The sequence below is a fragment of the Apodemus sylvaticus genome, chromosome 6 (genome assembly GCF_947179515.1).
Source record: "Apodemus sylvaticus chromosome 6, mApoSyl1.1, whole genome shotgun sequence".
Classification (NCBI taxonomy): domain Eukaryota; kingdom Metazoa; phylum Chordata; class Mammalia; order Rodentia; family Muridae; genus Apodemus; species Apodemus sylvaticus.
The window spans coordinates 128318468-128338475 of record NC_067477.1 but is presented as its reverse complement, the minus strand read 5'-3'; the positions used below and the strand labels follow the sequence as shown (position 1 = coordinate 128338475).

Below are 20008 nucleotides of genomic sequence, written 5' to 3'. Positions count from 1 at the left end.
CCTCTGCTGAGGATGCAGCTCAGGGATAGTCTGCTTGCCCAGCACGTATAAGTCCATCACTTCCATCACCAGTGCTACACATGAACATCGAGCACACAGGACCCATGCGTGTTTATGGAGTATAGATGCCCACTGATCTAAATCTTTTACCTTGGACTGTTTGTTACATGACAGAAAAGCAAACACCTATGTAGCTCAAATGCCTGGATTTGGGAATCTCATTGGGATAAATGTTTTTACTCTGATTTAATTACTTTGGCTACTCAACATTGACCACTGTTTCCTTAGGTACACTGCCACAGCTATTTGAGAGCTCCTTAAGGAGTCATGAGACATGAACACCAAGCCAGACGTCAGTGAGTCATCCTGGGAAAGCTGGGGAAGAAAGGAAATCACTCAGAGGCCTGTATTAGCGAGGAAGTATGGGCGTCCTCATCAGCCTTATCTCTCCACTGCTCCCCTGCTTCAACTGCCCAGGGCTCCAGTCCTTAAGGAAACACTTTGGGCTATTGTTCATCTGAGGGCTGTTCTACTTTGCTGTGATAAACACTGCAACCAAAAGCAACTAAAGAGGGCGGGGTTTATTTCTGTTTACACTTCCAGGTCATGGTCCACCATTAAGGGAAATCATAGCAGGACCTGAAAGAGAAATGACAAAGGAATGTGGCTTACTGCATGTTCCCGCTCAGCTATCTGGCTCACACAGCCAAGAGCCACCTGCCTAGGGATAGCGCCGCCCACAGTGGACGAGACCTCCCACACCAATGAATCTTAGCAATCAAGAGAATGCCCCACAGACACGTCATAGGGCAATCTGATCCAAGCAAGCCCACACTTGGCGACCCAGCCAGATAACTGTGTCAAGTAGACCTCTGATGTTAACTAGGACAGTGGCCAACAGTGGGAATGTTGATTCCTTTACCAGAATTGTGTCTGCCTGGGCCTTGCTGGAGTTTGACTATAGAGCTTTGCATATTGCTAGGCAAGAGCAATTTACTTAACTGAAGTAAATAATTTTCTTTCTTTTCCTGAGGACAGCCTTGGCTCTCTCTACCACATGGCTCCCGGGATTGAACTAGGCTCTTTGGGCTTGGCCAGCAAGGACCTTTATCTGCTGATCCACCTTGCTAGCTCAGGAAATCTTGAATTCTACACAGAATGCTAGAAACAAATGACAGAAATATTTTCAACATCTGAGTCATTCGGTTGTTAATGATGCCACACACGAGGCACCAAGAGCAAGTGTTAGCTCCAAGCAAGCCCGGTTCTTACCAGGTTCTCTCTCTCCACCACGCATTTCAAACTTCCGAAGGGCTAGTCCCTCACCACTACTTATTGCATTACATCGTGACTATTTCCTTTTCCTGGATTCAGAAAATGGTTGTTCTCACTTGGGGTATAAAATGGCACTCAAGTGACTAATGGCAAACTCTTTGTTTTAGTTTCATTTCTGTTTTTGTGATTAAAAACCACTCTGATCAAAAGGAACTTTGGGGAGGAAAGGGCTTATTCAGCTTACAATTCCAGGTCATAGTCTATCATTGAGGGAAGTTAGCAGAACCATTAAGTAGGAACTTGAAGGTAGGCATGGTTCTATTCCATGCTGACCTAGAAATTGCCTTTGCAGACTAAGAAATATAGATCAAGAACCATGCAAGATGCTGCTGGCTGGTTCTGGCTCACAGCCCAGCTTATACTCCACTAGCTTTACTGCACAGTTTAGGACCACCCATCGGGACAGCTGGGCCCTGCAGTGTTCTGGGACCTTCTGCACGAGTTAACAGTGAAGACCGTGCCCCCCACAGACACACCCACAGGGCCGATCTTACCTAGGTGACTCCTCAATTGACTCTAGGCTGTGTCAAGTTGACAACTAAAACAAACCAGATCACTACACATACCCCTTTGCATGTATGTATGTGGTATATGTCTATGTATGGAGTTTGTATAGGTGTACACATGAACACAGGTGTGCTCTCCCACATGTATGTGTATAGACGGCAGAGGTCAATGTGAGATGTCCTCCTCCATCTCTTTCTACGGTGTTTTTGGAGACAGGGGAGTCTCACTGAACCTGGAGCTCACTTACCTTTTTATGAGGATTCTAGGGACCTGAATCTAAGTTCCCATGCTTGTAAGGCAAGAGCACTCCTGCGGGAGTCATTTGTCCCGCTGAATTCTTATGCTAAGATACTGTGTTTCTCGTGGCTCAGCCCTGCCCTGAACCACCTGGGAGGGTACTATTCCCAATGGATTAAAACTATATTCCAAGTGGATTTTAAGATTAGTAAAATTAAATCCTTTATTTTCTCTGTGGTGCTGGGGTTTAGCCAGGTGAATTCAGGGCCTTGTAAAGGCTACGAGAGCCCTCAGCCACAGAGCTATATCCCCAGCTATAATACTTCTAGTTCTATTTTTCTTTCTTTTTAAGTTTTTTGCCTTTTTTCTTTTTCTTTTCTTCTGTCTTTTTCTCATAACATAATAGAAGGGGGAATACTATTATAAATAAATAATGACTTTGTTTTGTTTCGTTTGTTGTTGTTGTTTTCCGAGTCAGGGTTTTTCTGTGTAGCCCTGGCTGTCCTGGAACTCACTCTGTAGATCAGTCTGGCCTTGAACTCAGAAATCTGCCTGCCTCTGCCTCCCAAAGTGCTGGAATTAAAGGCGTTTGCCTCCACTGCCCGGCAAATAATGACTTTTTAATGTAATTCTTTTTGTTGTTGTTTTGAGAGAATCTCTCACTATATAACCCTCCTATCTTCAGTCAGCTCCCAAGAACTGAGATTATGGGGACAGTGGCTTATAATTAAATATTATTAAAAACAAATAAGTGGGGTTGGAGAGATGGCTCAGCAGTTAAGAGCACTGACTACTCTTCTGAAGGTCCTGAGTTCAAATCCCAGAAACCACATGGTGGCTCACAACCATCTGTAATGATATCTGATGCCCTCTTCTGGTGTGTCTGAAGTCAGCTACAGTGTACTCACATATAATAAATAAATCTTTAAAAAAAAAAAAACAAAAAAAAAACCCAAATGAGTGAACTTGGACACCATTCTGCTAAGTGAGAGAGACCAGGTACAGCAGCCGAGGACATATGGCTCCATGTGTGTGCTGTCCAGAATAGCCAAATTCCCATCAAGAGCAGAAGAGTGGCCGGGCGGTGGGGGCGCTGGCCTGTAATCCCAGCACTCTGGGAGGCAGAGGCAGGCCTGGTCTACAAAGTAAGTTCCAGGACAGCCAGGGCTATACAGAGAAACCCTGTCTCGAAAAACAAACAAAAACAAACAAAAAACAAACAAACAAACAAACAAAAAGAGCAGAAGAGTGGTTCCCAGAGACTGGGAGGTGTGTGGAGGGAGGGAAGTTGTTGTTTGAAAAGGACCGTCCCGTTCAGGCCAACGAGAACGCTCTGGGCCTGGACAATGGTGGCAGCCACACAGCACCCTGAATACGTAACTCTGCTCTATTCCGTTTGGGCGGTGCGTGCCTGCAAGCTCAGCATTTGGGAGACTGAGACAGGAACCAATATGAGCTATACAGTGACATCAAGGCAATCCTGGGCTAAATGATGAGCTCCGATCTCAAACAAGACAAAATAAAACAAAACCCCAAGAAAAATATAGCTAAAAGCTGCTTAAATGGGAACCAGAGTGGTAGGCATGGGCAGAGTCCCATAGCGTGCAGGGGCTGAGGCAGGAAGACTGAGTTTGGAGTTGAGCCTGGGCTATATAGTGAGATCCACACCCAACAATGGTCATTCAGTTTTGTTTTTGTGTTTGTTTTTGTTGTTTGTTTGTTTTTGGTCTTTTACCGCAATTTTTAAAAGGAAAGAAAAAGGTGTTTTGATGGTTTTATAATCCCAGCATTCACTTGGGGAATTAAAGCAAGTTCACATAAAGCCAGACACTCTGAAGCTAATAGAAAAGAAACTGGGGAAGACCCTTGAGCACATGGGCACAGGGGCAAAGTGTCTGAACAAAACATCAATAACGTATGCTCTAAGATCAAGAATTGACAAATGGGACCTCATAAAATTACAAAGTTTCTGTAAGGCAAAGGACACCATCAAAAGGACAAATTGGCAAGCAACAAATTGGAAAAAGATCCTCACCAGCCCTACATCAGATAGCAGGCTAATATCCAATATATACAAAGAACTCAAGAAGTTAGACCCCAGAAAACCAAATAACCCTATTAAAAATGGGGTACAAAGCCAAACAAAGAATTTTCACCCAAAGAACTTCGGATGGCTGAGAAGCATCTTAAAAAATGTTCAACTTCATTAGTCATTAGGGAAATGCAAATCAAAGCAACCTTGAGATTTCACCTTACACCAGTCAGAATGGCTAAGATTAAAAATTCAGGAGACAGCAGGTGTTGATGAGGATGTGGAAAAAGAGGAATTCCTCCACTGCTGGTGGGGTTGTAAATTGGTACAACCACTCTGGAAATCAGTCTGGCGGTTCCTCAGAAAACTGGGCATGTTACTTCTGGAGGACCCTGCTATACCACTCCTGGGCATATACCCAGAGGATTCCCCAGCAGGTAATAAGGACACATGTTCCACTATGTTCATAGCATCCATATTTATAATAGCCAGAAGCTGGAAAGAACCCAGGTGTCCCTCAATGGAAGAATGGATGCAAAAAATGTGGTATACATACACAATGGAGTACTATTCAGCCATAAGAAACAATGAATTCATGAAATTCTTAGACAAGTGGATGGAGCTGGAGAACATCATACTAAGTGAGGTAACCCAGTCTCAAAAGATCAATCACGGTATGCACTCACTAATAAGTGGATATTAGCCTAGAAAATTGGAATATCCAAAACATAATCCACATATCAAATGATGTACAAGAAGAATGGAGGAGTGGCCCCTGGTTCTGGAAAGACTCAGTGTAGCAGTATAGGGCAATACCAGAACAGGGAAGTGGGAAGGGGTGGATGGGAGAACAGGGGGAGGGAAGAGGGCTTATGGGACTTTCGGGGAAGGGGGGCCAGAAAAGGGAAATCATTTGAAATGTAAATAAAAAATATATCAAATAAAAAAAATAGAACTGTACACAGTCAGTTAGACTCCTAAGAGCTAACCATGTGACATGTTTTGTGACAAATAGTGACTATGTATAGTTAACTCAAAGTTGATTGTTCTGGAAGATTCATATTTTATGTTGAGTAATAAAAAACAGCTCTAAATATTCCTATATACTGCATTAGAATTCAGTATAAGATGGAATGGAATAGAATACTATTAAAATAATTATATTTAAAATAAAATATCTGGGAAAAAAAGCAAGTTCAAAGTTGGCATGGATTACAGAGTGACACCTTGTCTCAAAACACACACACATATAAACACACACACACACACACTCATACACATACACCATACACATATGTAAACACCACACACACATACACACACCATACACATACCACACACATACATATATACCATTCACACACACACACACACACACACACACACACCAAACAAAAAGCCCCACAGAACAAACCAAAATTCTAAAAATAAAAATTTAAAGGCAAGAAGAGCTGTTGATGCATACTGCAACATAGGTGGATTTGGAGGGTTATGGAGATTCGGTTGAATGAAAGTTCCGAACACAAAGCTCTGTGTAAGTTCACTTATGTCAATGTAAATATCTAAACTATTATTAAATATAATCGTGGGCAGCAGTTGGTTTAGACTGCCTGTACCAGGCCCCACTAATGTAGAGCTGGAGTCACGGTGAAGCTCAACTCACCAAACCCAAACTAATTTGCTGGACTTCCTCAGAAATCAGGAGGAAGAAATAATATCCAAATCCCCAGTTTCAGCAAGGTAAGGAAGTGCCCTCTGTGTTAACCCTACGAGGAAGGTAACTTCTCAATGCCCAGTCCCCTCTGTTTCTGTTTCTACTCTTGTCAGCCCCTTCTCTGCCTATATAGAAACCACTTCCTCTGCTCAGCACATTACAAGATATTTTAGTTTGTTTATTCATTTAGTGTGTGTGTGTGTGTGTGTGTGTGTGTGTGTGTGCACTCTCAAGTCTACAGGAATTGATATGCACCAAGTGCATACCACAGAGTTTGAGGTTGTGAGTTGTTAGATGTAGTTCTTAGGAACTCATCCTGGGTCCTCTGCAAGAGCAGTAAGGACTTTGAATTGTTGAGCTATCTTTCCACCCCCCTTTTGAAGACTTTCTGTCTATCTGTCTGTCTGTCCCTCTCTCTCTTTCTCTTTCTTTCTTTCTTCTTTTTTAGATGGTGTTGCAGTATAACCCACGCTGGTCTCAAACTCACAACCCTCCTGACTTGCTCCTCAGTGCTTAGATGCGCCACTAGCACATCTGGCTTGGGACATCTTTTGCAACTTTGTTTCTTTTTTCAATGATAGAAATAGAGGTTTAACAAGGCACTCCTAAGAGTGGAAGTGGGCTGGTGAAAAGAGAAAGACAGCTACTAAGAAACCTAATGGTAGTTTAGGTTTCTTTTCCTTTTTGATTCTTGAGACACAGGCTGATGTAACCTCCTCTGGCTTGGAACTCTCTGAGGAGCTGTGGGATGGCCTTGAACTTCTGATCCTTCTCCCTCCTCCTCTCTAGTCCTTGGATTACAGGCATGCAGCACCACATTCTGTTGATTTGTTACTAAAGATCAAACCCAAGGGATTCCTGTATGCTGGGCCAGGGATTCTACTAACTGAGCCACCTCATCGGCCTGTGGCTTTGACACTTTGAACCTTATACTGATAGAAATCACGTGGTTTCTGGGAGCTGTGCTGGGGTGAGTAATTAATTGGAAGTAAGTACAAAGGAACATGCTAAGTGACAAAAATACTTTCTGTCTTGCTTGGAAAGGTAAATAAACATAGTGTTATAAAATTGTATGATAGGATTGTACAGTAAGTATCTAAGTCTTGTTTTAAAGTGTCAACTGAAAGTCATGATAATCTAAAGAGAAATGAGTATCTTAGTGTGGTAAATGTGTGTGTGTGGTAAATTTGAAGATGTCTGTATCTGTCTATATGTGTACACGGGATAGTGTGTGTACACAGGACAGCTGGTACCCCCTCCCCTGTCACTGCTTTCTGCCCCCTCCCCTGCCAGCACTGAGGTCATAAATGCATGTGAGACCAGGCCTGACTTGTTATGTGGATGCTGGGTCCATATAACTAGGTTCTCATGGTTTCATAGAGAGTACCAAGCTTGCTTCTCTATCCAGTTTTTTAAAAAATGTTATCGAAGTTAAATAAAAATTTGCCTGGGGCTGGACACATGGCTCAACAGTTGGGAGCACTGACCACTCTTTAAGAAGACCCAGGCTTCATTCCCAGCACCCACAATTGTCTGTAACTCTAGTTACAGACCCAATGCCCTTACTCAGATGTACATGGAGGCAAAACATCAATGTACATAAAATAAGATAAATAAGGTTTTGTTTTTTTTTACAGTTCCACATGGGAGCTTTATTGTGGGGGAAAATAAGTAATGTTTAAAAAGATTTTTTTCCTTTAGAAACATGTTTGAACAATTCTATTAAGAAAAACTGGCCTTCCATTCCTTCTCCCCATTCCGCTGCCACATACCCTTTCTGCTGTGACAGAATCTTGCCAGATCTGCCACAGTGAAGACACCATCTCCTGATACTTCCTAGAGAACCACCTGCACTCAGGGCATTTGAGAACCAGCTACACTCAGCGCATTTGGAGTATGGAGAGGCCTGGGAGCACAGGTCTCCCAGGAGTGCCTACATACCTGTGTGCACAAAGAGAACAGGAATCCCATGAGTACAGATACACAGGTTTGCAGGACAGATAAACCACAGCCAGAGACAGCAAGACCAGCTAACACCAGAGATAACTAGATGGCAAAAGGCAAACGCATGATCGTTACCAACAGAAACTAGGGCAACATGACACTATCAGAACCCAGTTCTCCCACAATAGCAAATCATGGATACCCCAACACACTGGGAAAGCAAGAGCTGGATTTAAAATCACATCTCATGATGCTGATAGAGGACTTCAAGAAGGACATAAATAACTCCTTTAAAGAAATATAGGAGAACATATGTCAACACGTAGAAGCCCTTAAAGAGGAAACACAAAAATTGCTTAAAGAATTTCAGATAAACACCAACAAGTGAAGGAATTGAACAAAACTACCCAGGATCTAAAAATGGAAGTAGAAACAATAAATAAATCACAAAGTGAAACATCTCTGGAGACAGAAAACCTTAGAAAGAATTCAGGAGTCATAGATGCAAGCATCAGCAAAAGAATACAAGAGACAGAAGAAAGAATCTCAGGTGCTGAAGATATCATAGAAAACATTGACTCAACAGTCAAAGAAAATGCAAAATGCAAAAAGCTCCTAGCCGAAAACATCCAGGAAATCCAGGACACAATGAGAAGACCAAACCTAAGGATTATAGGTATAGATGAGAGTGAGGATTTACAACATAAAGGGCCAGTAATAATCTTTAACAAAATGATAGAAGAAAACTTCCCTAACCTAAACAAAGAGATTTCCATGAACAAACAAGAACCCTACAGAACTCCAAACATACTGGACCAGAACAGAAACTCCTCCTGGCACATAATAATCAAAACACCAAATTCACTAAACTAAGAAAGAATATTAAAAGCAATAAGGGAAACAGGTCAAGTAACATATAAAGGCAGACCTATCAGAATTACACCAGACTTCTCAAACTATGAAAGCTAGAAGATCCTGGGCAGATGTCATACAGACCCTAAGAGAACATAAATGTCAGCCCAGGTTACTATACCCAGCAAAACTCTCAATTACCATAGATGGAGAAAACAAGACATTCCATGACAAAACCCAATTTACACAATATCTTTTCACAAATCCAGCTCTACAAAGGATAATAAGTGAAAATACCAACACAAGGCGGGAAACTACACCCTAGAAAAAGTAATAAAGTAATCTTCTGTCAACAAACCCAAAAGAATATAGTCACACAAACAGAATTCCACCTTTAACAACAAAAATAACAGGAAACAACAATCACTTTTCCTTAATATCTCTTAACATCAATGGTCTCAATTGCCCAGTAAAAAGACATAGACTAACAGGCTGGATGCATAAACTGGACCCAACATTTTGCTGCATACAAGAAACCCACCTCAGTGACAAAGACAGTTACTACCTCAGAGTCAAAGGTTGTAAAACAATTTTTTAAGCAAATGGTCCCAAGAAACAAGCTGGAGTGGCCATTCTTATATCGGATAAAGTCAAATTGCAACCAAAAGTTGTCAAAAAAAGATAAGGAGGGACACTTCATACTGGTCAAAGGAAAAATGAGCTCTAGATTCTGAACATCTACGCTCCAAATGCAAGGATACCCACATTCATAAAAGAAACTTTACTAAAGCTCAAAGCACACATTGTACCCCACACAATAATACTGGGAGACATCAATACCCTACTCTCAACAATAGACAAGTCATGGAAACAGAAACTAAACAGAGACACAGTGAAACTAACTGAAGTTATGAAACAATGGACCTAACAGATATTTATAGAACATTCCATCCTAAAGCAAAAGAATATACTTTCTTTCTCAGCACCTCATGATACCTTCTTCAAGGTATCATGATCATATAATTGGTCACAAAATAGGCCTCAACAGATACAGAAATATTGAAATAATCCCACGTACCCTATCAGATCACCACAGCCTAAGGCTGGTCTTAAGTTCAAACAAAAACAACGGAAAACATACATACACATGTATGTTGAACAATGCTCTACTTAATGATAGCTTGGTCAAGGAAGAAATAAAGAAAGAAATTAAAGACTTTTTAGAATTTAATGAAAATAAGGACACATCATACCAAAACTTGTGGGATACAATGAAAGCAGTGCTAAGAGGAAAATGCATATCTCTGAGTGCCTCTAAAAAGAGAATGGAGAGAGCTTACACTAACAGCTTGACAGTGCACCTGAAAGCTCTAGAACAAAAAGAAGCAAATACACCTAAGAGGAGTAGATAGCAGGAAATAATCAAACTCAGGGCCGAAATCAACCAAATAGAAACAAAAAGAACTATACAAAGAATCAACAAAACCAGGAGCTGGTTCTTTGAGAAAATCAACAAGATAGATAAACCCTTAGCCAGACTAACCAGAGGGCCCAGAGGCACTACCCAAATTAACAAAATCAGACATGAAAAGGGAGAAATAACAGAAACTGTGGAAATTTAAAAAAATCATCAGATCCTACTATAAGAGCTTATATTCAACAAAATTTGAAAATCTGGATGACATGGATAAATTTTCTAGATACATACCAGGTGCCAACATAAAACAGGATCAGATAAATCATCTAAATAGTCCCATAACTTCTGAGGAAATAGAAACATAATAGAATATTATGAATATCATAATAGAATGTTAATATTCTCCCCCTCCCCCAAAAGAAACTGCCCAGGATCAAATGGGTTTAGTAGGAATTCTATCAGATCTTCAAAGAAGAGCTAATACTGATATTCTTCAAACTATTCCACAAAATAGAAACTCAAGGAACACTACCCAGTTCATTCTATGAAGCCACAATAATGCTTATACCTAAACCAAACAAAGACCAAACAAGAAAAGAGAACTTCAGAGCAGTTTCCCTTATGAACATTGATGCAAAATACTCAACAAAATTCTGGCCCACCAAATCCAAGAACGCATCAAAAAGATAATTCACCATGATCAAGTAGGCTTCATCCCAGGGATGCAGGGATGGTTCAATATATGGAGATCCATCAATGTAATCTACTATATAAACTCAAAGAAAAAAAAAACACATGGTCATTTCATTAGATGATGAAAAATCTTTTGACAAAATTCAGCATCCCTTCATGATAAAAGTATTGGAGAAATCAGGAATTCAAGGCCCATACCTAAACATAATGAAAGCAATATACTGCAAAACGGTAGCCAATATCAAACTAAATGAAGAGAAACTTAAAACAATCTCATTAAAATAGGGGACCAGACAAGGCTGCCCACTCTCTCCCTATCTATTCAATATAGTACTTGAAGTCCTAGCCAGAGAAATTAGACAACAAAAAGAGATCAAAGGTATACAAATTGGAAAGGAAGAAGTCAAAATATCACTATTTTCAGATGCTATGATCATATATTTAAGCGACCCCAAAAATTCCACCAGAGAACTCCTAAAGCTGATAAACAACTTCAGCAAAGTGGCTGGATATAAAATTAACTCAAACAAATCAGTAGCCTTCATCTACTCAAAGGATAAACAAGCTGAGGAAGAAATTAGGGAAATGACACCTTTCACAATAGTCACAAATAATATTACATATCTTGGTGTGACTCTAACCAAACAAGTGAAAGATCAGTATGGCAAGAACTTCAAACCTCTGAAGAAAGAAACCTAAGAAGATCTCAGAAGATGGAAAGATCTCCCATGCTCATGGATCGGCAGGATTAATATAGTAAAAATGTCCATCTTGCCAAAAGCAATCTATAGATTCAATGCAATCCCCATCAAAATTCCAAATCAATTCTTCATAGATCTAGAAAGAGCAATCTGCAAATTCATTTGTAATAAAAAAAAAACCAGGATAGCAAAAACTATTCTTCACAACAAAAGATCTCCTAGGGGAATCACCATCCCTGACCTAAAGCTCTACTACAGAACAATAGTGATTAATATATATATAAATATATATAGTATTGGTATGGAGATAGGCTGGAAGATCAATGGAATAGAATTGAAGACCCAGAAATGAACCCACACACCTACAGTTACTTGCTATTTGACAAAGGAACTAAAAACATCCAGTGGGAAAAAAAGACAGCATTTTTAACAAATGGTGCTGGATCAACTGGAGGTCTGCATGCAGAAAAATGCAAATCGACCCATTCTTATCTCCTTGTACAAAGCTCAAGTCCAAGTGGATCAAGGACCTCCACATAAAAACAAATACACTGAAGCTTGTAGAGGAGAAAGTGGGGAAGAACCTTGAACACATGGGCACAGGGGAAAATTTCCTGAAGAGAACACCAATGGCTTATGCTCTAAGAACAAAAATTGACAAATGGGACTTCATAAAACTGAAAAGCTTCTATAAGTTAAAGGACACTGCCAATAGGACAAAATGGCAACCAACAGATTGGGAAAAGATTTTTACCAATCCTACATCTGATAGAGGGCTAATATCCAATGTATACAAAGAACTCAAAAAGTTAGACTCCAGAGAGTCAAATAACCCTATTAAAAAGTGGGGTACAGAGCTAAACAGGGAATTCTCAACTGAGGAAACTCGAATGTTAAATCCTTAGTTATCAGGGACATGGAAATCAAAACAACCCTGAGATTCTACCTCACATCAGTCAGAATGGCTAAGATGAAAAACTCAGGTGACAGCAGATACTGGAGAGGATGTAGAGAAAGAGGAACACTTTTCTATTGCTAGTGGCATTGTACGCTGGTACAACTACTCTGGAAATCAGTTTTGTTGTTCCTCAGAAAATTAGACATAGTATTATCTGAGGATACAGCTATTCCACTCCTGGGCATATACCCAGAAGATGCTCCACATGTAATAAAGACACATGCTCCACTCTGTTCATAGCAGCCTTATTTATAATAGCCAGAATCTGGAAAGATCCCAGATGTCCTTCAATAGAGGAATGGATACAGAAAATGTGGTACATTTACACAATGGAGTACTATTCAGCTATTAAAAACAATTAGTTCATGAAATTCTTAGACAAATGGATGGAACTAGAAAGTGTCATTCTGAGTGAGGTAACCCGATCACAAAAGAACACAGGGTATGCACTCACTGATCAGTGGATATTAGCCCAAAAGCTCAAAATAAACAAGTTACAATTCACAGACCACAGGAAGCTCAGGAAGAAATAAGACCAAAGTGGGGGTGCTTGGGTTCCTCTGAGAAAGGGAACAAAATACTCACAGGAACAACTATGGAGCCAACGTGAGGAGCAGAATCTGAAGGAAAGGCCACCCAGAGACTGTCCTACTTGGGGATTCATCCTATAAACAGTCACCAAACCCGATACTATTATGGACAAAAAGAAGTGCGTACCAAAAGGAGCCTGCCATGGTTGTCTCTGGAGGGGCCCTGCCAGAGCCTTACACATACAGAGGCAGATGCTAGCAGCCAGCCATTGGACTGAGCACAGGATCCCCAATGGAGGAGTTGGAGGGCAGACTGGAGGAGATGAAGGGGTTTACAGCCCCATGGGAAGAACAATGATGTCAGCTATCCAGACGCCCCAGGGCTCCCAGGGACTAAGCCATCAACTAAGGGGCACACATGGTTCCAGCCAAAAGTGTAGCAGAGGAATGTCTTGTTGGGCATCAGTGGGAGGAGAGGTCCTTGGTCCTGTGAAGGCTCAATAGATGCCCCGGGGGCGGGGGGAAATCAAGGGGGGGTAGGTGGGATTAGGTTGGGTGGAAGGGCATATTCTTGGAGGCAGAGGGTGGAGGGATGGGTTGGGAGTTTTCAGGGAGTGGGGAAACTGGGAAAGGGTACAACATTTGAAATGTAAACAAAGAATATATTCAATAAACAGAAAAGAAAAACTTGCCAAGTATGGTGGCAGCTTGTATCTGTAATGGTGGCTGAGACAGGAGGATTCTCCTGGTTTACAGCACATGTCCTGGCGCATAGAGTGTACCAGGTCCCTGTCTCAGAAATGCTAAAATAACAGTACAGTTTTAAAACAAAGGTGTGAGACACTACCAAAGAAAATCATACCAGGACGGCAGTGTGTGGCGGCATACCTGCAGCACTCAGGAAACTTGAAGACTGAAGCAGGCTTTCCATGGACTCAAGACCAGTCTGGACGATGGTTTGAGACCGTGTCTCAAACAAAAATAAAAACCGAGAACACAGAATCCAAGGAACTGAAACGATGTCTCGACCGTTAGTGCAGGTACTGCTGTTCCAGAGGACCCCAATTTAATCTCTTGCACCCATGTGAGGTGACTTACAGCTACCTGAAAACCAAGTCCCAGGGAGATCCAGAGCCTCTACACACACACACACACACACACACACACACACACACGCACACGTTTAAATGTTATGTATAAAAAGCAATTCAGGTTTTCCTGAGAAGCGGAGTTCATCTCTCCTCCTCTCAGTGCAAGTCAACATGAAAACCCACAAGTTCTTTCAAATCTTAAAATAGTTTTTCAGGGCTGGCATGCATCTCAATAAGACAGCTGCCTGCTTAGCATGTGGGAAGTCCTGGGCTCAACCCTCTGATGAACTGAAAATAATAATATACTAGAATAATAGTTTTGTTGTTTCTTGCTTCTGTTTTGCTCCTATGCTGACTTGTTTGAGGACAGAAACCGAAGCAGAAGGCAGTGGTTGGTGGTACGCCTTACAGTCCCACACTGGGGAAGTGGAGGCAGGGGGATAAGAGGTTCAGTCACACTCAGGTACTAGTCCAGTCTATTTGCAGCCAGACCAGGCTATGTCAGACACCGCTTCAAAAAGCAAGAGAAAAAGGAGAAATCTCACTTACCCCACTTTTGCTTGGTGGCACTCCTCTGTTTTCTTTTGTGGAGGTTTAATTTCAAGTAAAACAAATTTGGTAACAAAAATACCCTGCTTGCTTTTCTGGTGAAAAGGGTCCAAACAATGGATTAAGTCATTAATGCAAACTAAAATGTAAATCCTAACCACTCTTTCTGGGAACCACACCCAACTTCCTGGGTAGCGGGTAGTGGGGTGAGCTTGGGAAACAGGGCAGGCCTGACTTCCAGGAGGTAGAGGAAGATGGACCGGAAGAGTGAGTGCCAAGAGAGGGGGGGCCCTTCTCTGCCACACAGTTTTAGGGGCGTTACTGTAAGGAGGGTTTAGGAGATGGACCTGAAGGGAGGACAGAGCATTCCTTGCTCCTCTGTACACACCAAATTCAAAATCTCAGCAGAGGAAGTTGCCCAAACAGTCGCCTCCAGAGAACTTCAGCACCTGCCCCTCCTACCCCAACAGGTGGACAAGCTTTTGTAAGACTTGGCTAACTTAGTAGAAGGCATAGTTTTAAGTTTAGGTATGGGTTTTACACGATCATGTTTTAATTCCTTCTTTTCTGGGGTTTAAAGAAGTTTGGCAAAAGTTGCATCTAGAGACCTATTACAGAAGCTCAGATGGGAGCACAGGGCAGCCTCCTCCGTCACTACTGAAACAAGCATCTTTGCAGAAGAGCTTGTGGCTATGCAAATTTTTGCTAGTTCTCTGCCTGGAAAGAGAATCCCATCTGGCAGACTTCTCTTTTTCATTACTTTCTTGTATGAAATATGTAAGATGTAAGATAAAGCCACAAGAACAGTAGATTATATCAATTTAGTACTTCAAATATGATTGACATATGGCATATGTTAAAATTTGCCCTCAGGAGAAACCATGCAATGGACAGTTTGTGTACATGTGAAGTTATAAAAAGTTTTGGGGTTTGTTTTCATTTTACAAATATGACATTTTGCCTACAGTATGTGGACCATGTTGTTGCCTAGTACCCAAAAAGGTCTGAAGTGGTCATCAGATCCCCTGGAACTGGAGTTACAGAAAATTGTGAACTGCCGTGACAGTGTTGGGAGTGGAACCTGGATCCTCTGGGATCTCCAGTTCCATTATAAAGAATTTTAATAAATCTGGGATGGCAAAACAAATAGTTACTGGATGTCGAGAAAAACATCAAGTTTGAAAAATACAAATAAGGTATAATAGGAACCATTTTAAGGATTTAGAATATATATTCTATGTATGTATATATGTATCCATGTATATATGTATATGTACATGTATGTGTGTATATGTATGTATGTATTTTTGTTTTAGGGATAGGGATCCCCTACTGCTGCTCATGCTAGAAGTCACTATGTAGCCCAGGCTGGCCTGGAACTCTTGCCTAAGTTGACTACAATTAGAGGTGGTGGGATGGGGTTTTTTGAGAGCAAGGTGTCTTTCTTGACTCGTGATGGCCTTAGTTCAAGGGGCTGGAGTCCTAGGAAACTGGTAGTCTCCAAAGTCAGCCCAAGCCAGGGCTTCTAATGCCACTGTCTCACAGTCATGAGGAATGACAAGCCAGGACCTAGGGCAAACCAGGTTTACTGAGAAGTAGAAACCCTACAGCCTAGAGGGAACTGGAGGGCTCCTCATAGACTAGTACTCACTGGAAGCACGTTTATGTATTAAGACTGTTCCTGATTGACTCATGCTGTGTGTAAAGGTCGCATTGATTCAGGTGGAGCATGATTGGCTAGTTTGAATGTACAATGGCGAATACTGGTTGACAGTGTGTCATGTGACCATGTATAAGCTTAGAAAGCACACTGCAGGGTGAAAAGAGGTTCAAAAGAGTCCTGAACTGGGCCAGATGGGGGAGGGGTAGTGATGACATAGGAAGTTAAAACACACAAACAAACCAACAAGCAAGGCCAGCAATGAGCTGACATCTTGATGAGTCAGGGCTTTTAGGATTTTTAGTTCCTCGGTGTTCTCACAGTTGGCTGCTGATTCTACCAACACATAGCATTTGTGTTCTTTATGCCTGCAACTCTGCTTGCCTACCAATGGACAGTGCTGCCCTGCTCCTAACCACCAGCAGTGTATGTAGCCCACCATGCCAAGCAGAATTTTGAATATTCCAACTGGTTGGGCTGGTGAGATGGTTCTCTAGGTAAAGACACTTGACAGCAAATCTGCCAACCTAAGTTTGTTCCCTGGAATCACCCTCCTGAAAGAAGAGAACAGTGTTAATTAAGCACGCGCCATCAAATCTTTGGCTGGAGAGATGGCTCAGTGGTTAAGAGCTCTGGCTGCTTTTCCAGAGGACCTAGGTTCAGTTCCCAGCACCCAAGTGGCAGCTCACACCTGTTTGTAACTCCTGTTTGTAACTCGGGCTTCTGACGCCCTCACACAGACATCCATGCAGGCAAAACACCAATGAACATTAAAAAAATAAAATAAAAAGAGGAAGAAAATCCAGTATTATCTGGGTGTGATAGTGTATGTCTTTAATCCCAGTCCTCAGAGGTGGGCAGATCTCTGTGAGTCCCGTGCCAGCCAGGGCTATAGAGCGCGACCCAGACTCGAAATGGAAGAAAGGAAGAAGGAAAATTGATACCTGGATGCAAACGTGTTGTTTTGTAGAAAAATAACCTAAAGATATGTATGTATGCATACATATTTTATTTATTGTGTTAAGAGAGCTCTAGACACTTCAGTTTAGTACTTCCATAGCTATTCCTCACGTCATTGTGTCTGACATTTACAGCTGACTACAGATGAGGCAGGTGGCTGTTACTTATTAGGCTGTTTCTCAGGTGAAGAAGCTGAATCTCAGGTGTTCATGTCAAATCTGGACTTCATTTAGAGTCCTCACACAGGTTGAAATCCCTGGGCTGCTGCCCCAGTACAGCATCGCTTGCTGTTCCTCCTGAGAGGATACAAAGTAAGTCAATCCTAACGCCTGAGGGAACAGTATTTACGAGTACAAATTTAGAAAGGTGTTTGAAAGTGGTACTTGAGAACATGGGACATGGAGTCATTACCTCTCAGTGTGACCTTGACTAGGCTACTAAAAATATTTGTACCTCAGTTTACTTAACTGCAGGGAACAAATATTAGAAGCAATAGGGATTTTACAAATTATAAATTAGTTGAAACCTGTTAAGGGTTTGATAGGGTCCCTCAATAATAATCATCTTTTCAATGCAGTGTGTGATCGTGTTGGTAAAGTAATTTTTTGACTTAAGCTGTGCTAATTAGCTCTGTGATATTTTAAGTAGCAGTGCCTGTGTAGCATTGAACAGACTTGAAACTGTACAAATTAGTGACTGGAATTCATTTTACCACCTCCAGTTTGCTCTTGCCAGTCATGAAAAATTGTCTCTGTGCTATCTGATTAAGGATCAGACCTTGGAGCCTAAATAATTAACCTAAGTCATAACTTCACACTGCAACCTATAGGAAACCTGAATCACCCTAATCTAAAATTCACAAGGACTTCAATATAATTGTAAAAGGCTTCTGTGCTTTCCAAAACAATAAACATTTCCCTTATTCTAGCAATGTATTCTTTAGAACATAATTTAAACGCTGAGTTCCCCAGAGGAAGAAAAGAACTAAGGAAGAGTGTGATAATACGCAATCAGGCCAACAGGAAACTGCTTGGGCATCACACATCTTGGAGAGGCTGGTCACATACCTTAGCAGTAGAGCCCTGGCCTAGCATGCCCAAGGCCCTGGGCTTCATCCCCAGTACTAGAAAGAAAAGAGGTGGGGTCAGGGGCTAGGGATGTAGCTCCTACCTAGGCATGAAGGCCTAGGTTCAAATCTAGAACTGCCTAAAAACAGGTATTGTGGCGCATTTGGGAGATGGAGGTAGGAAGATGAGAAATTTAAGGTTGTCTTATGCTACATAGTAAATTTGAGGCCAGCCCAAGATACACCAGACTTTATCTCAAAAATAAGATAAAATAAAATAAAATAAAATAAAATAAAATAAAATAAAATAAAATAAAATAAAAGCCTGGTGCCACATAAGAATCAGCATGTTGAATTTCCAGAATTGGTGACTTGGGATGGGAGGGAGGGCAAAGAAAGGAGAAAAGCAGAATAGTGAAGAAGAAGTTCCTGTGCACGCCTCCAGAATAAGATTATTCAACAGATGATAGAAACTCACCATTTTGCAACCCCAATATTGTAATTAATTGAAGTAAAGCATTATATTGTAGTTTGAATAAGAATAGTCCTGTTGTGGGGAGGGAGAATGAGACAGGGGAAACCAAGAAGGGACATAACATTTGAGATGTAAATAAATAAAATAACCAATAAAAATTAAAAAAAAAAAGAATGGCCCCATAGGCTCCTAAATTTGAATACTTATTTATCAGAAGGTGGCCCTATTTGAATGGGTTAGAAGGATTAGGAGGTGTAGCCTTGTTAGAGTAAGTGTCACTGAGGGTGGGCTTTGGAGTTTCAAAAGTCCATGCTAGGCCCAGTCTCTCTCTGTCTCTGTCTCTGTCTCTCTGTCTCTCTTCCCTCCACCCCCTCTCTCTCCTCTCTCCCCTCTTCTCTCTTCCCTCTCCCCTCTCCTCTCTCCCCTCTCTCTCTCCTTGTGGAGTGGATCAAGGATATAGCTCTTAGCGACTTCTCCAGCACCATATCTGCCTGCTACCATGCTCCCCAAGATGGAAATAGATTAAGTCTCCCAAACTGTAAGCAAGTTTCTGATTAAATGTTTTCTTCTCTAAGAATTGTCTTGATCATGGTGCCTCTTTACAGCAATAGAACAGTGACTAAGAGACTGAACTATCTCCTGATGGCTCTTGTATTCTTACACTTGGTCCCCAACTGGTGGTGCTAGCTTGGGACATTGTGAAACTACTGGGACTTTGGGATAGCTAGCAGAAGGAGGTCACTGGGAACAGGCTTGTGATAGCTGTCTCTGGCTCCAGCCAGCTTCTGCTTCTTGATTCACAGATGTGAGGAACCACATATAAATCTAAATAAATCTTTCCTCCCCTAAATTGCTTCTGTTGGGTAGCTAGTCATGGTGACAAGAAAAGTAACACAGAATTATCTAAACCGGTGGTTCCCCAGTATCAGTGGGCATCAGATCACCAGAATCTGGGTGGGTGTAGGGCTGTAGTTCAGTTGGTAGAGTGTTTGCCTAGTATGTACAAGGCTCTGGATGAAATTTCTGTGCTAGCTCAAGCTTGCAATCCTAACACTTAGAAGTATTACATCTACAAAGACTCACAAGGACTTTTTGAAGTTTAAGTCAGTTTTGGCTACAAAGCAACCTTGAGACTGTCTCAAGAATAAAACCAAACCAAACCCAAACCAACCAACCAAAAAACTTTTTTTAAGCTTTTCTGGCCTTATGGTTTGTAGCGTAGAAGATCTGGGAGCCAGGTCTGAGAATTTGCTTTTCCTGCTCATCTAATCCCAGAGGATGTGAGGA

At 41.5% G+C, this 20008-nt stretch overlaps 1 long non-coding RNA gene across 1 annotated transcript in view; it reads right to left on the bottom strand.

The window, feature by feature from the left end:
• The window catches only part of LOC127687643 (uncharacterized), a 54134-nt gene extending 39352 nt beyond the window's left edge, over positions 1 to 14782 (bottom strand). Inside the window, exon 1 of the long non-coding RNA XR_007978444.1 lies at positions 14561 to 14782. This is a non-coding gene — a long non-coding RNA (uncharacterized LOC127687643). The remainder of the gene's footprint in view (positions 1 to 14560) is intronic.
• Between the last annotated feature and the right edge of the window lie 5226 nt (positions 14783 to 20008).